We start from the raw sequence: 12,076 nt of genomic DNA, 5'->3' as shown, positions 1-12,076 counted from the left end.
CAATAGTCATCGCATAAATAACAAATATATAGGTGTTAAATGGGTGTTCCATTGGAGTAACCTCTTTTAATCCAGTTTTATTAGAAATAGTATTTGGTACAAAACAACAATATATGTACAAACACAGTTACAATATAAAAGATAGAGTTCCAGGAGGGAACCTCAAGGAGGCGCGCTAACAATATGCAAATAAGCCAAATATTGAAATATTTCAGATTTTACCAGTTGTAGCTGCAAACAAAAGATTTTTTCGGCATTCCCATATAACAAAGTTCTTGGTGATGGCTGAAAATTTCAGTGAGGCAAAACAGGCAGCTCCCCTTAGACCCGGTGTGTGGGACAAACTAAAAGAATGAGAAGAACAAAAAGAGGGGGCCTCATAGTGTAACCTGTTCGATGTGTTAGGTTGTTAAATAGGGTGATATATATGCTCACCAGATATGTAGGCACCGTTCTGTGACCGGTGCAGGATAGCAGGCTAGCACTTAACAGTGGCTAGTACACTGAAAGGAATCCCTCTGTTTAAGCTGCTTAATGCAAACTGCAAAATTGCGTGCGGGTTCACGTATTCTACTCTTCTACCTCAATCAGTATGAGGTAAGGGCCGCACAGTGTAGGTATAGTATTGTCACAGACACCAGGCAAATCCTGTCTCCATGTAGCTGTTTCCTTTCTGTGGACTTATGGAAAACTGCCCTGTGAAAAGGACTTTATTTTACTGTCTGCACTTGCAAGTTCAATAGTATTTAAGCAAATGTCTTGCCTTGAAGTTTTAAAGCCTGTGACTGCATCCCTGGACAAAGCTTGATAACACTACATGGAGACAGGATTTGACTGGTGTCTGTGACAAGACTATACCTACACTGTGCGGCCCTTACCTCATACTGATTGAGTTAGAAGAGTGGAATACGTGAACCTGCACGCAATTTTGCAGTTTGCATTAAGCAGCTTAAACAGAGGAATTCCTTTCAGTGTACTAGCCACTGTTAAATGCTAGCCTGCTATCCTGCACCGGTCACAGTACGGTGCCTACATATCTGGTGAGCATATATATCACCCTATTTAACAACCTAACACATGGAACAGATTACACAATGAAGCTCCCTCTTTTTGTTCTTCTTACAGTTACAATATATATGAACGGATTAATAATTTTAAATATAGAACATTACAATATCAAGATTAGTCATCAAGAAGTAATTGGTATAAGAAATTGAAATAATGGAAAATAGAAAAAATGGACACCCCCACCACATATGTCCCATGCCACTGTCCACATCTCCAGTAGTGATGTCGCGAACCTTAAAAAAACGCACGAACCGCCATTGACTTCAATAGGCAGGCGAACTTTAAAACCCACAAGGACTCTTTCTGGCCACAATAGTGATGGAAAAGTTGTTTCAAGGGGACTAACACCTGGACTGTGGCATGCCGGAGAGGGATCCATGGCAAAACTCCCACGGAAAATTACATAGTTGATGCAGAGTCTGGTTTTAACCCATAAAGGGCCTAAATCACCTAACATTCCTAAATTGTTTGGAATAACGTGCTTTAAAACATCAGGTATGATGTTGTATCGATCAGGTAGTGTAAGGGTTACGCCCGCTTCACAGTGATAGACCAAACTCCCCGTGTAACGCACCACAAACAACTGCAAACAGTCCATTTGCACAACCACGAGATAGATAGATTTGATAGATAGATACATAGATTACATAGATCAATAGATGCAATATACATATGATAGATACAAATTACATAGATCAATAGATGCAATATACATTTGATAGATACGAATTACATAGATCAATAGATGCAATATACATTTGATAGATACGAATTACATAGATCAAAAGATGCAATATACATTTGATAGATACGAATTACATAGATCAATAGATGCAATATATATTTGATAGATACGATTGATAGTTAGATAGATTCGATAGATAAATAGATAGATTTGATAGATATATAATATCCCTGACAGAGTATAACAATAAGACATGCGGTCTGGGACCCATGGTGTGTTAAGTAGTACTATTCTTAGCGGTTTACTACCTGTTACTCCCCCTATCGGGGGGAGGTCTATATGGCCTGCGTTTTTGGAACAGGGAGATGGAAGAAGATGATTGGTCTGTCCTCATACTTCAAATTTGGCCTAAACACAAGTGGCTGTCTCAAAACAGTCCGGCCATGAGATCGATAGATTTGATAAATAGATATACATAGATTGATAGTTAGATAGAATCGATAGAAGATAAATAGATAGATTTGATAGATATATAATTACCCTGACAAAGTATAACAATAAAACATGCGGTCTGGGACCCATGGTAACTAGGTTGTGTTAAGTAGTACTATTCTTAGCGATTTAATCCCTGTTACCCCCCCTATCGGGGGAGGACTATATGGCCTGCATGATTACCCTGACAAAGTATAACAACAAGACATGCGGTCTGGGACCCATGGTAACTAGGTTGTGTTAAGTAGTACTGTTCTTAGCAGTTTAATCCCTGTTATTCCCCCTATAGGGGGAGGTCTATATGGCCTGCATGATTACCCTGACAAAGTATAACAACAAAACATGCGGTCTGGGACCCATGGTAACTAGGTTGTGTTAAGTAGTACTATTCTTAGCACTTTAATCCCTGTTACTCCCCCTATCGGGGGAGGTCTATATGGCCTGCATGATTACCCTGACAAAGTATAACAACAAAAACATGCGGTCTGGGACCCATGGTAACTAGGTTGTGTTTAGTAGTACTATTCTTAGCACTTTAATCCATGTTACTATCCCTACCGGGGGAGGTCTATATGGCCTGCATGATTACCCTGACAAAGTATAACAACAAAACATGCGGTCTGGGACCCATGGTAACTAAGTTGTGTTTAGTAGTACTATTCTTAGCACTTTAATCCATGTTACTCTCCCTACCGGGGGAGGTCTATATGGCCTGCATGCTTACCCTGACAAAGTATAACAACAAGACATGCGGTCTGGGACCCATGGTAACTAGGTTGTGTTAAGTAGTATTGTTCTTAGCAGTTTAATACCTGTTACTACTCCCCTATCGGGGGGAGGTCTATATGGCCTGCATGATTACCCTAACAAACTATAACAACATGACATGCGGTCTGGGGACCCATGGTAACTAGGTTGTGTTTAGTAGTACTGTTCTTAGCACTTTAATCCCTGTTACTCCACCTATCTGGGGAGGTCTATATGGCCTGCATGATTACCCTGACAAAGTATAACAACAAGACATGCGGTCTGGGACCCATGGTAACTAGGTTGTGTTTAGTAGTACTGTTCTTAGCACTTTAATCCCTGTTACTCCACCTATCGGGGTAAGTCTAAATGGCCTGCAAGATTTCCCTGACAAAGTATAACAACAAGACATGCGGTCTGGGACCTATGGTAACTAGGTTGTGTTAAGTAGTACTGTTCTTAGCAGTTTAATTACCTGTTACTCCCCCTATCTGGGGAGGTCTATATGGCCTGCATGATTACCCTGACAAAGTATAACAACAAGACATGCGGTCTGGGACCCATGGTAACTAGGTTGTGTTAAGTAGTACTGTTCTTAGCAGTTTAATACCTGTTACTCCCCCTATCGGGGGAGGTCTATATGGCCTGCATGATTACCCTGACAAAGTATAACAACAAGAAATGCGGTCTGGGATGCATAGTAACTAGGTTGTGTAAAGTAGTACTGTTTTTAGCAGTTTAATACCTGTTACTCCCCCTATCGGGGGGGGGTCTATATGGCCTGCATGATTACCCTGACAAAGTATAACAACAAGACATGCGGTCTGGTACCATGGTAACTAGTTTGTGTTAAGTAGTACTGTTCTTAGCAGTTTAATCCCTGTTACTCCCCCCTACCCTGACAAAGTATAACAACAAAACATGCGGTCTGGGACCCATGGTAACTAGGTTGTGTTTAGTAGTACTATTCTTAGCACTTTAATCCATGTTACTATCCCTACCGGGGGAGGTCTATATGGCCTGCATGATTACCCTGACAAAGTATAACAACAAAACATGCGGTCTGGGACCCATGGTAACTAGGTTGTGTTTAGTAGTACTATTCTTAGCACTTTAATCCATGTTACTCTCCCTACCGGGGGAGGTCTATATGGCCTGCATGATTACCCTGACAAAGTATAACAACAAGGCATGCGGTCTGGGACCCATGGTAACTAGGTTGTGTTAAGTAGTATTGTTCTTAGCAGTTTAATACCTGTTACTCCCCCTATCGGGGGAGGTCTATATGGCCTTCATGATTACCCTGACAAACTATAACAACATGACATGCGGTCTGGGACCCATGGTAACTAGGTTGTGTTTAGTAGTACTGTTCTTAGCACTTTAATCCCTGTTACTCCACCTATCTGGGGAGGTCTATATGGCCTGCATGATTACCCTGACAAAGTATAACAACAAGACATGCGGTCTGGGACCCATGGTAACTAGGTTGTGTTTAGTAGTACTGTTCTTAGCACTTTAATCCCTGTTACTCCACCTATCGGGGTAAGTCTAAATGGCCTGCAAGATTACCCTGACAAAGTATAACAACAAGACATGCGGTCTGGGACCTATGGTAACTAGGTTGTGTTAAGTAGTACTGTTCTTAGCAGTTTAATACCTGTTACTCCCCTTATCTGGGGAGGTCTATATGGCCTGCATGATTACCCTGACAAAGTATAACAACAAGACATGCGGTCTGGGACCCATGGTAACTAGGTTGTGTTAAGTAGTACTGTTCTTAGCAGTTTAATACCTGTTACTCCCCCTATCGGGGGAGGTCTATATGGCCTGCATGATTACCCTGACAAAGTATAACAACAAGAAATGCGGTCTGGGATGCATAGTAACTAGGTTGTGTAAAGTAGTACTGTTTTTAGCAGTTTAATACCTGTTACTCCCCCTATCGGGGGGGGGGTCTATATGGCCTGCATGATTACCCTGACAAAGTATAACAACAAGACATGCGGTCTGGTACCATGGTAACTAGGTTGTGTTAAGTAGTACTGTTCTTAGCAGTTTAATACCTGTTACTCCCCCTATCGGGGGAGGTCTATATGGCCTGCATGATTACCCTGACAAAGTATAACAACAAGACATGCGGTCTGGGACCCATGGTAACTAGGTTGTGTTAAGTAGTACTGTTCTTAGCAGTTTAATACCTGTTACTCCCCCTATCTGGGGAGGTCTATATGGCCTGCATGATTACCCTGACAAAGTATAACAACAAGACATGCGGTCTGGGACCCATGGTAATTAGGTTGTGTTTAGTAGTACTATTCATAGCACTTTAATCCCTGTTACTCCCCTTATCGGGGGAGGTCTATATGGCCTGCATGATTACCCTGGCAAAGTATAACAACAAGACATGCGGTCTGGGACCCATGGTAACTAGGTTGTATTAAGTAGTACTGTTCTTAGCAGTTTAATACCTGTTACTCCCCCCTATCGGGGGGGGTCTATATGGCCTGCATGATTACCCTGACAAAGTATAACAACAAGACATGCGGTCTAGGACCCATGGTAACTAGGTTGTGTTAAGTAGTACTGTTCTTAGCAGTTTAATACCTGTTACTCCCCCTATCGGGGGAGGTCTATATGGCCTGCATGATTACCCTGACAAACTATAACAACAAGACATGCGGTCTGGGACCCATGGTAACTAGGTTGTGTTTAGTAGTACTGTTCTTAGCACTTTAATCCCTGTTACTCCCCTTATCTGGGGAGGTCTATATGGCCTGCATGATTACCCTGACAAAGTATAACAACAAGACATGTGGTCTGGGATGCATAGTAACTAGGTTGTGTAAAGTAGTACTGTTCTTAGCAGTTTAATACCTGTTACTCCCCCTATCTGGGGGGGGGGGGGTCTATATGGCCTGCATGATTACCCTGACAAAGTATAACAACAAGACATGCGGTCTGGGACCCATGGTAATTAGGTTGTGTTTAGTAGTACTATTCATAGCACTTTAATCCCTGTTACTCCCCTTATCAGGGGAGGTCTATATGGCCTGCACGATTACCCTGGCAAAGTATAACAACAAGACATGCGGTCTGGGACCCATGGTAACTAGGTTGTATTAAGTAGTACTGTTCTTAGCAGTTTAATAACCTGTTACTCCCCCCTATCGGGGGGGGTCTATATGGCCTGCATGATTACCCTGACAAAGTATAACAACAAGACATGCGGTCTGGTACCATGGTAACTAGGTTGTGTTAAGTAGTACTGTTCTTAGCAGTTTAATACCTGTTGCTCCCCCTATCGGGGGAGGTCTATATGGCCTGCATGATTACCCTGACAAAGTATAACAACAAGACATGCGGTCTGGGACCCATGGTAACTAGGTTGTGTTAAGTAGTACTGTTCTTAGCAGTTTAATACCTGTTACTCCCCCTATCGGGGGAGGTCTATATGGCCTGCATGATTACCCTGACAAACTATAACAACAAGACATGCGGTCTGGGACCCATGGTAACTAGGTTGTGTTTAGTAGTACTGTTCTTAGCACTTTAATCCCTGTTACTCCACCTATCGGGGTAAGTCTAAATGGCCTGCAAGATTACCCTGACAAAGTATAACAACAAGACATGCGGTCTGGAGCCTATGGTAACTAGGTTGTGTTAAGTAGTACTGTTCTTAGCAGTTTAATACCTGTTACTCCCCTTATCTGGGGAGGTCTATATTTCCTGCATGATTACCCTGACAAAGTATAACAACAAGACATGCGGTCTGGGATGCATAGTAACTAGCTTGTGTAAAGTAGTACTGTTTTTAGCAGTTTAATACCTGTTACTCCCCCTATCGGGGGGGGGGGGGGGGTCTATATGGCCTGCATGATTAACCTGACAAAGTATAACAACAAGACATGCGGTCTGGGATGCATAGTAACTAGGTTGTGTAAAGTAGTACTGTTTTTAGCAGTTTAATCCCTGTTACTCCCCCTATCGGGGGGGGGTCTATATGGCCTGCATGATTACCCTGACAAAGTATAACAACAAGACATGCGGTCTGGTACCATGGTAACTAGGTTGTGTTAAGTAGTACTGTTCTTAGCAGTTTAATACCTGTTACTCCCCCCTATCGGGGGAGGTCTATATGGCCTGCATGATTACCCTGACAAAGTATAACAACAAGACATGCGGTCTGGGACCCATGGTAACTAGGTTGTGTTAAGTAGTACTGTTCTTAGCAGTTTAATACCTGTTACTCCCCCTATTGGGGGAGGTCTATATGGCCTGCATGATTACCCTGACAAACTATAACAACAAGACATGCGGTCTGGGACCCATGGTAACTAGGTTGTGTTTAGTAGCACTGTTCTTAGCACTTTAATCCCTGTTACTCCACCTATCGGGGGAGGTCTATATGGCCTGCATGATTACCCTGACAAAGTATAACAACAAGACATGCGGTCTGGGACCCATGGTAACTAGGTTGTGTTTAGTAGTACTGTTCTTAGCACTTTAATCCCTGTTACTCCACCTATCGGGGTAAGTCTAAATGGCCTTCAAGATTACCCTGACAAAGTATAACAACAAGACATGCGGTCTGGGACCTATGGTAACTAGGTTGTGTTAAGTAGTACTGTTCTTAGCAGTTTAATACCTGTTACTCCCCCTATCGGGAGGGGTCTATATGGCCTGCATGATTACCCTGACAAAGTATAACAACAAGACATGCGGTCTGGTACCATGGTAACTAGGTTGTGTTAAGTAGTACTGTTCTTAGCAGTTTAATACCTGTTACTCCCCCTATCGGGGGAGGTCTATATGGCCTGCATGATTACCCTGACAAAGTATAACAACAAGACATGCGGTCTGGTACCATGGTAACTAGGTTGTGTTTAGTAGTACTATTCTTAGCACTTTAATCCATGTTACTATCCCTACCGGGGGAGGTCTATATGGCCTGCATGATTACCCTGACAAAGTATAACAACAAAACATGCGGTCTGGGACCCATGGTAACTAGGTTGTGTTTAGTAGTACTATTCTTAGCACTTTAATCCATGTTACTCTCCCTACCGGGGGAGGTCTATATGGCCTGCATGATTACCCTGACAAAGTATAACAACAAGGCATGCGGTCTGGGACCCATGGTAACTAGGTTGTGTTAAGTAGTATTGTTCTTAGCAGTTTAATACCTGTTACTCCCCCTATCGGGGGAGGTCTATATGGCCTGCATGATTACCCTGACAAACTATAACAACATGACATGCGGTCTGGGACCCATGGTAACTAGGTTGTGTTTAGTAGTACTGTTCTTAGCACTTTAATCCCTGTTACTCCACCTATCTGGGGAGGTCTATATGGCCTGCATGATTACCCTGACAAAGTATAACAACAAGACATGCGGTCTGGGACCCATGGTAACTAGGTTGTGTTTAGTAGTACTGTTCTTAGCACTTTAATCCCTGTTACTCCACCTATCGGGGTAAGTCTAAATGGCCTGCAAGATTACCCTGACAAAGTATAACAACAAGACATGCGGTCTGGGACCTATGGTAACTAGGTTGTGTTAAGTAGTACTGTTCTTAGCAGTTTAATACCTGTTACTCCCCTTATCTGGGGAGGTCTATATGGCCTGCATGATTACCCTGACAAAGTATAACAACAAGACATGCGGTCTGGGACCCATGGTAACTAGGTTGTGTTAAGTAGTACTGTTCTTAGCAGTTTAATACCTGTTACTCCCCCTATCGGGGGAGGTCTATATGGCCTGCATGATTACCCTGACAAAGTATAACAACAAGAAATGCGGTCTGGGATGCATAGTAACTAGGTTGTGTAAAGTAGTACTGTTTTTAGCAGTTTAATACCTGTTACTCCCCCTATCGGGGGGGGGTCTATATGGCCTGCATGATTACCCTGACAAAGTATAACAACAAGACATGCGGTCTGGTACCATGGTAACTAGGTTGTGTTAAGTAGTACTGTTCTTAGCAGTTTAATACCTGTTACTCCCCCTATCGGGGGAGGGTCTATATGGCCTGCATGATTACCCTGACAAAGTATAACAACAAGACATGCGGTCTGGGACCCATGGTAACTAGGTTGTGTTAAGTAGTACTGTTCTTAGCAGTTTAATACCTGTTACTCCCCCTATCTGGGGAGGTCTATATGGCCTGCATGATTACCCTGACAAAGTATAACAACAAGACATGCGGTCTGGGACCCATGGTAATTAGGTTGTGTTTAGTAGTACTATTCATAGCACTTTAATCCCTGTTACTCCCCTTATCGGGGGAGGTCTATATGGCCTGCACGATTACCCTGGCAAAGTATAACAACAAGACATGCGGTCTGGGACCCATGGTAACTAGGTTGTATTAAGTAGTACTGTTCTTAGCAGTTTAATACCTGTTACTCCCCCTATCGGGGGGGGGTCTATATGGCCTGCATGATTACCCTGACAAAGTATAACAACAAGACATGCGGTCTAGGACCCATGGTAACTAGGTTGTGTTAAGTAGTACTGTTCTTAAGCAGTTTAATACCTGTTACTCCCCCTATCGGGGGAGGTCTATATGGCCTGCATGATTACCCTGACAAACTATAACAACAAGACATGCGGTCTGGGACCCATGGTAACTAGGTTGTGTTTAGTAGTACTGTTCTTAGCACTTTAATCCCTGTTACTCCCCTTATCTGGGGAGGTCTATATGGCCTGCATGATTACCCTGACAAAGTATAACAACAAGACATGTGGTCTGGGATGCATAGTAACTAGGTTGTGTAAAGTAGTACTGTTCTTAGCAGTTTAATACCTGTTACTCCCCCTATCTGGGGGGGGGGGTCTATATGGCCTGCATGATTACCCTGACAAAGTATAACAACAAGACATGCGGTCTGGGACCCCCTGGTAATTAGGTTGTGTTTAGTAGTACTATTCATAGCACTTTAATCCCTGTTACTCCCCTTATCGGGGGAGGTCTATATGGCCTGCACGATTACCCTGGCAAAGTATAACAACAAGACATGCGGTCTGGGACCCATGGTAACTAGGTTGTATTAAGTAGTACTGTTCTTAGCAGTTTAATACCTGTTACTCCCCCTATCGGGGGGGGTCTATATGGCCTGCATGATTACCCTGACAAAGTATAACAACAAGACATGCGGTCTGGTACCATGGTAACTAGGTTGTGTTAAGTAGTACTGTTCTTAGCAGTTTAATACCTGTTACTCCCCCTATCGGGGGAGGTCTATATGGCCTGCATGATTACCCTGACAAAGTATAACAACAAGACATGCGGTCTGGGACCCATGGTAACTAGGTTGTGTTAAGTAGTACTGTTCTTAGCAGTTTAATACCTGTTACTCCCCCTATCGGGGGAGGTCTATATGGCCTGCATGATTACCCTGACAAACTATAACAACAAGACATGCGGTCTGGGACCCATGGTAACTAGGTTGTGTTTAGTAGTACTGTTCTTAGCACTTTAATCCCTGTTACTCCACCTATCGGGGTAAGTCTAAATGGCCTGCAAGATTACCCTGACAAAGTATAACAACAAGACATGCGGTCTGGAGCCTATGGTAACTAGGTTGTGTTAAGTAGTACTGTTCTTAGCAGTTTAATACCTGTTACTCCCCTTATCTGGGGAGGTCTATATTTCCTGCATGATTACCCTGACAAAGTATAACAACAAGACATGCGGTCTGGGATGCATAGTAACTAGCTTGTGTAAAGTAGTACTGTTTTTAGCAGTTTAATACCTGTTACTCCCCCCTATCGGGGGGGGGGTCTATATGGCCTGCATGATTAACCTGACAAAGTATAACAACAAGACATGCGGTCTGGGATGCATAGTAACTAGGTTGTGTAAAGTAGTACTGTTTTTAGCAGTTTAATCCCTGTTACTCCCCCTATCGGGGGGGGGGTCTATATGGCCTGCATGATTACCCTGACAAAGTATAACAACAAGACATGCGGTCTGGTACCATGGTAACTAGGTTGTGTTAAGTAGTACTGTTCTTAGCAGTTTAATACCTGTTACTCCCCCTATCGGGGGAGGTCTATATGGCCTGCATGATTACCCTGACAAAGTATAACAACAAGACATGCGGTCTGGGACCCATGGTAACTAGGTTGTGTTAAGTAGTACTGTTCTTAGCAGTTTAATACCTGTTACTCCCCCTATTGGGGGAGGTCTATATGGCCTGCATGATTACCCTGACAAACTATAACAACAAGACATGCGGTCTGGGACCCATGGTAACTAGGTTGTGTTTAGTAGCACTGTTCTTAGCACTTTAATCCCTGTTACTCCACCTATCGGGGTAAGTCTAAATGGCCTTCAAGATTACCCTGACAAAGTATAACAACAAGACATGCGGTCTGGGACCTATGGTAACTAGGTTGTGTTAAGTAGTACTGTTCTTAGCAGTTTAATACCTGTTACTCCCCCTATCGGGAGGGGTCTATATGGCCTGCATGATTACCCTGACAAAGTATAACAACAAGACATGCGGTCTGGTACCATGGTAACTAGGTTGTGTTAAGTAGTACTGTTCTTAGCAGTTTAATACCTGTTACTCCCCCTATCGGGGGAGGTCTATATGGCCTGCATGATTACCCTGACAAAGTATAACAACAAGACATGTGGTCTGGGACCCATGGTAACTAGGTTGTGTTAAGTAGTACTGTTCTTGTCAGTTTAATACCTGTTACTCCCCCTATCGGGGGAGGTCTATATGGCCTGTATGATTACCCTGACAAAGTATAACAACAAGACATGCGGTCTGGGACCCATGGTAACTAGGTTGTGTTAAGTAGTACTGTTCTTACCAGATTAATACCTGTTATATGGCCTGCATGATTACCCTGACAAACTATAACAACAAGACATGCGCTCTGGGACCCATGGTAACTAGGTTGTGTTTAGTAGTACTGTTCTTAGCACTTTATTCCCTGTTACTCCACCTATCGGGGGAGGTCTATATGGCCTGCATGATTACCCTGACAAAGTATAACAACAAGACATGCGGTCTGGGACCCATGGTAACTAGGTTGTGTTTAGTAGTACTGTTCTTAGCACTTTA

Source organism: Bombina bombina, chromosome 1 (assembly GCF_027579735.1).
Source record: "Bombina bombina isolate aBomBom1 chromosome 1, aBomBom1.pri, whole genome shotgun sequence".
In the NCBI taxonomy this organism is placed as follows: Eukaryota; Metazoa; Chordata; class Amphibia; order Anura; family Bombinatoridae; genus Bombina; species Bombina bombina.
The sequence above is the reverse complement of the archived record's forward strand: the minus strand, read 5'-3'. Positions refer to the sequence as shown.